Source organism: Cariama cristata, unplaced genomic scaffold (assembly GCF_000690535.1).
Source record: "Cariama cristata isolate BGI_N322 unplaced genomic scaffold, ASM69053v1 scaffold587, whole genome shotgun sequence".
In the NCBI taxonomy this organism is placed as follows: Eukaryota; Metazoa; Chordata; class Aves; order Cariamiformes; family Cariamidae; genus Cariama; species Cariama cristata.
The window spans coordinates 46,164-52,821 of NW_009625845.1; positions in this window are offsets into that span (position 1 = coordinate 46,164).

The following is a 6,658-nucleotide window of genomic DNA, read 5'->3' on the forward strand; positions in this document are numbered from 1 at the left end:
GATCTACTGGTTTTACATTGATTACAAAACCACCATACAGTTCCACAGAAGACAGTTTCCAGCGTTTTCATCCATTAACTCTGTTGGGTTTCTTCCCCCCAAATAAGTGATTAGAATTCTCATGTAAACTAAAGATTTCAGTTAGCCACAAATACACCTCCTAGTAAAGTGAACGGCAAGGGACTGTTACTCAAATCCAGCACAAAGCTCAAAAGTGTTGTAGGTTTTGCTTTAGTTAGGAAGTTAACAATGCGAATTATTATTTCTTTTCCTCTTCCTTAATCAATGACTTGGTCATTATGTCTGGAAACTGAAGAACTTTAAGGACAAACATATTGCTATTTCTCACAGTAATGTGGTCTTTGGACTATGACCTTCAGAACTCAACCTGTGCCTCAGGCTAACTTCAAGCCATTCTGTTACATCCAATACACCATCTTTACCCTAACCCTTAAACAGCTTACTTTTACTGTAGAAGACTGTAGCATATGGATAAACTTCCACCACATTTTACCAGTCTTTCTAGTCAGACTTATAAAAATAACAAGCTGATATAGGAGACTATAACTAGACTTTCACTACAGCAGATCCACACAAATTATTATGACCAACACACTACCAAAAGGGACAGATTCTATAAAATCATGATACTAAAAAAACCAAGCAAAAATGAGTCTTCTTAAACACAGATAGAGTGTTTCTTAAGCAAGTAAGAATTACACCACTGAATACCTAAACAGGACAAGAGCCTTTCTTCACCTATCACCCAAGAATAAAGGAATACAACTTCTAAATATGCTCAGTTCTTTTCCAACAGCAGGCTACTGCAAGCAGAAACTTATCAGGGAATACACATGAGATGTTGTATGTTAGGCCTGTAGTTGTTCACTCCTAATTTGTACTTTTTGTCTGAAAAGTATGTATTTTTTGGAACGCTTGTCTACATCTCCGGTACCTGTCATATTAAAGCAATTGCGCTGTGCTTTTCATGTGCTCATATCACAACAAAGCCTGTGAACAAGTTCTAAATGATTACATGCCAGAAATGAGTTATCACCCACACAAGCCCCAGTTTCAGGAGTCTGGGTATAGAGTCTTTTGGCGTGTTGGACCAAAAATCAAATCTTCTTTGTGTTTTTTAAAAAAAAAAAAAACCACAACACCAAAAAAACAAAACACCACAATTAAGAAATAAATGTAGTTCCCAGTGGAAATCCCAGTGGCCTCTAACACGTAACGGGCTGTAGTAGGCCCAGAAAAAAAATACCTACCTTGCAAGACAAAACACTAAATTTGCTTTTGCTATGTTAAGGCTCATATTTAACTGTCAGTAGTTGTTTTAACTAGTTTTAGAGTGCAACTTGTTGCATGTTTTCAATAGCTGAACTGTAGCTATTAACCAGCAATACATATTTTCACCAGTTATACAATGACTTGTCAACGGCTACCTCTTCAAACACGCAGACAGGTAACTCCTATCAAAGACAAAATTGTCTAATGCACACTTTGGAATAACCGAATCCCTGTATCATAGTTACTTTTTTGAGCTAATAACAGTCAAGAAAAAAGAAATCATAGAATGGTTTGGTTGGAAGGGACCTGAAAGATCACCTAGTTCCACCCCCCCTGCCATGGGCACCTTCCACCAGACCAGGTTGCTCAAAGCCCCATCCAACCTGGCCTTGAACACTTCCAGGGAGGGGGCAGCCACAGCTTCCCTGGGCAACCTGTGCCACTGCTTCACCACCCTCACAGTGAAGAATTTCTTCCTGATGTCTCATCTAGATCCACCCTCTTCCAGTTTAAAGCCATGGCCCCTTGTCCTATCCCTACATGCCCTGGTAAAAAGTCCCTCCCCATGTTTCTTGTAGGCCCCTTTTAAGTACTGGAAGGCTGCTCTAAGGTCTTCCCAGAGCCTTCTCTTCTCCAGGCTGAACAACCCCAACTCTCTCAGCCTGTCCTCACAAGAGAGGTGATCCAGCCCTCGGATCATTTTAGTGGCCCTCCTCTGGACTCACTCCAACAGGTCCATGCCCTTCTTGTGTTGGGGTCCCCAGAGCTGAAGGCAGTACCGCAGTGGGAGTCTCACCAGAGAGGAGTAGAGGGGCAGAATCACCTCCCTTGACCTGCTGGTCACGCTGCCTGGCCACGCTGCTCGTGATGCAGCCCAGGGTACGGTTGGTCTTCTGGGCTGCCAGCGCACGTTGCCAGGTCATGTTGAGCTTCCTGTGAACCAGAACCCACAAGTCCTCCTCCTCAGGGCTGCTCTTGATCCATTCTCGGCCCAGCCTGTATTTGAGCTTGGGATTGCCCCAACCCATGTGCGGGACCTTGCACTTGGCCTTGTTGAACTTCATGAGGTTTGCACAGGCCCACCTCTCAAGCTTTTCAAGGTCCCTCTGGATGACATCCCTTCCCTCCAGTGTGTCGACTGCACCACACAGCTTGACACCATCGGCAAACTTGCTGAGGGTGCACTCAAACCCACTGTCTATGTCACCGACAAAGATGTTAAACAGCGTCAGTCCCAGTCTCAAGCCCTGAGGAACGCTACTCATCATCAGTCTCCACTTGGACATTGACGACAACTCCTTGAGTGCAACCATCCAGCCAATTTCTTATCCATCGAGGGGCCCATCCATCAAATTCCTGTCTCTCCAATCTAAAGACAAGGATGTCATGCGGGACAGTGTCAAATGCTTCGCACAAGTTCGAATCTTACAGTTAAAAGGATTAGTAAGAGCTCTGTAAAGGATTCTTGCTCTAGAACAGGGATGATCCAAGATTACCAAATGACTTGTAGGGATAAACAGCCTTTGGTAGAGGAAGCTTCTGTTCAGCTGCTACAGAGAAACTGATGCTAGGATACTCCTGAATTCATATGTTCAGGGCTAAACTAACAGTGACATTTTGAAGATACTGCTTATTTGAAGGGTGCTGTCCTTTGATAAATCAAGAACTCTAAGCACTTCAGTAAAAAAAAAAAAAAAAAATCAACCAAAAACGCAAGACACACACACACCCCCCAAGACACCACACTCCAGGATCCTAGCCAACATTCCCCATCTTGTAAAAAATTCTAGCGTCCAAGGCTGAGCAAGTGCTATTATGGAGCAAACAACGGCAGCTCTGTTTGCCTTCTCAGCTACTCCAGCAATATTTAACTCATTGCTTCAAACAGAGGTCTCCAATTCTCAAAACAAAGACAATTCTGTTTTTAACAGGAAAAAGAAATTCTCAGATTTGTCCAAACACAGATCAAGATGCTTAAAGATTTGCTTTCCAAGCACCAGGAAAGCCTACTGCAGTTCCGTGGAAAGTTTAAATGCTAAATCCAGCAACTAGAAAGAGCGTGCATGTATGTCCTTATTAGAGATTAAGTGGTCTGTTTTCTAGTTTATCACCGACAAACATTAGGTCAACAACATGCCTCCTCCAAATTCAATCATGTTGAGATTATCACTCACAGGAAATAGAAAACATGTATTTCCCAACCTCTCAAGCATCAGCAACAAGCCACAAAATTCTCCAAAAACACAGCCCACCAAACTAATTTCGCACTTGCCCTCCAACAGTTTGAACCTAGTACTAGCAGCAGTACAACAGAAGAAGGTCTAAAAGTGACACAGATGCAACATTTTACTTACGTATATGAACTCCATCAAGACATCAAATCTGAATGCACCAAATATTTCTAAACACCACACATGCATGCATCCACACCAGACAAAAATCACTGCAGAAGTCCCTCATATAGAGCTTCAATTGGCACATTACAAGGACATTATAGCAAGCCAAAAAAAAAAAGTCTAAGAACTGGAGAGATTGGACAGATTCAGACAAGAAAGGAAGTAATATTTAACTCATTTAAACAAGGTTACTGCCAGAAAGACAAGCCTGGGTCATATCATGATATCACGTCTCATTTCATTTGGTGCCTTGTTTCCACAAAAGTAGATCAATGAATGCTATCAGCAGAATGTCCACATTTTCAACCACCACAAGGGTCAATGATCTGCCCTATTTGGGCAATACCTATCCAGCATATCACCAAAGAATGATAGTTTGTTTGCCTTCACGGTCCAAGGTTATATCCACTGAGAAATCTTATCTCTAAAAGATACTATTTCAGAAGATGAGTAGAGACTGAAATGATGGAACAGAGTATTTCCTGTTGTAAACTGTTTTTGGTGCAAGTTAACCTTAAAGCATACTTGTTCCAAACTTCACAATCACGTGGAAAGTTTGGGATTCTTCCCACAGCTAGCAGAAAGACAAGGTTATCCATGTTCTAGACTTCATCAACATTCTTATCTACTCTCTGCAAGGTCATTTCATTTACTAGCTGTAAGTCACAGTCCACTGTAGGATAAATCTGCCAAGAAAATTTAACACATTTCCAGGTTTGGAAGCTAAATTAGAACAACTAATTTTCAAAGAACTATCAAAATGGGTCCACTAATTCAATATTAGCAAGCCAGTCTTGGGCTTATGCCTGGTAGTATGCCAGGTGGTACGTGTCACACTACACACTTTCCAGACAGGTAACTGGAGTGAATTCAGGGCAATAGCAAGTTCTCCCACATACACCAACATGCCTTTATCGATGGTCTCCACAAACAAGTGAAACGCAACAAAACTAAATCAATCTGAAGGATTATACCTAAGTCATCACAACTGCAGTATAAATGCCACCAGAAGACCCAAAGCTACATGGGAATATGGCAAATTTGTGGCCAGCACTTGGTATATTAAAGAATTTCTGAAAAATAACAATAGACATTTCAAACTAGTTATAGTCTTCAATCTTTAAGATGTTCAAAGAGACTAACATACTACCAATGAAAAGATTGGTTCACTTTAAATCATTTATCTATTGAAACACAATACCACTTAGAGAAACTAACATAGTTCACAGCAAGTTCACATAACTAAGTGTATAGCCTTATGTCCACATATAAAGTAGAATTGCTTTTAAAAAACCAATTCTTCTCCTCACTATTCTTAACCACAGAAATATGCTAGATACCGAAAGTTTTTCCAGGATTGTATACTCCTCAAGCTACACTCCTCCTGGATATAACACTACCTCTGGCAGTATATACATTGAAGGTAAGGAGCATTATTAAATTGATATAGGTGAGACTTAAAATAGTTCATATGCAGTATTAGTTAACAGCACTACAGCACTTTGATACCAAAACCTAGACTGATACCAGACATTGAAGCATTTCTGTAATCTCCCTTAAGACAACAATGACCAAGTCAACAAAAACCAAGTACAGTACTCACTCAATTGCTTTAGGAAGATGGTGAATTTGGACCAACTAACCCATGACCCCAGAACAATTTCTTAGCAGAATTCAGCCCAACCCACAAACTATTTCATTTGCCATTTGAAGACATCCTTGTGAAAGAAAGATACTTTGAAGTCAGGGCTGTGCCTGAAATCAGAGGGTCTTTAACCTCTTCTCATCCTTTAGTCTTACTGAGGGGAAACTGACCTCAATGTGGTTCACTGTTGAGTTGATCTCAGCAGAATTTTGTCATTAGAAGTATTTGATGCATGTGGTTACACAGATACTTCTTAGGTACATGTTCACACACCTTCTTTCAGTCAAAATTCTGATTTGACTACAAACTTCCAATCACTTATGCTACTATTCAGAGGGATTCTGTACCAGATGACTTTGACACAACTTTTAAGTACTCTGTTCACAAAGCATTACAGTAGTCCTTTGCTTTGCTGTAATTTTTCCTCTGAAAACGAACTAAAACAAAATAAAAGGTTTTTGCTATCCCTTTATAATTAGGTTATCAGTTGATGTTGTTCTGAATTGTTTACTTTGAGTTTAGTCTTCAAGTGCATATTGAAGAAAAAAGTCTCTTTTTGTATAATTAACCTCATTTCTCCAAGTTGTACAGAAGGCATAGATCAGTTCAGAAATTAAGCTATTATAGTAAAGCACATACCACATAAGAACATTTACTATACTTCATCTACAGTTCATGTGGAAACATATTTAACACATACCCAGAGAGCTTTCAAACAAGTTTTAAGAAAACAAGAAGCAGGCAGATTCAAGATTTGCTGAACAGGATCATAGTACCAGATAATTTTATTGAAGTTCATTAGAAATCTCATTTGTGCTTTTGGTTATGAAAGGATCATAAGATATAGCCTCACTGTTAATCAAGGTAGTTGCATAAATCATGACTCTTGAGTTAACTCTGAATGAACAACAAAACCTGTCTGAAGAACCTAACCTACAACATAATGAGCAGAGTAACACTCACAGTTGACTAGTACATAAACTGCTAAAGCTGCAAGATCACTCAATTCTTATTCATTGCATTAAGAAAATAAGCCAAAGGCATCCATTTAGCCTTCATATGAGCATGTTGATATCTGGTCCAGGTTATCACTGGCAAAAGCTTTAGCAGCAGCAGGATTATTGCTCCAGTTGACACTGTGATACTGTCATTTTGCTGGGAAGGGAAAGCCAAAAACCAAGTAAAGGGAAGGGGCGTGGGAACAACACTCAAGTGGCCCATCAGTTTGTCTAGTTTTACTGTTAAAAGACAAATCTAGGTAATTAAAACCCAGATTCACATTCCTTATATTGATCAGACAGGACAAAAACAACTACCCAAAAAA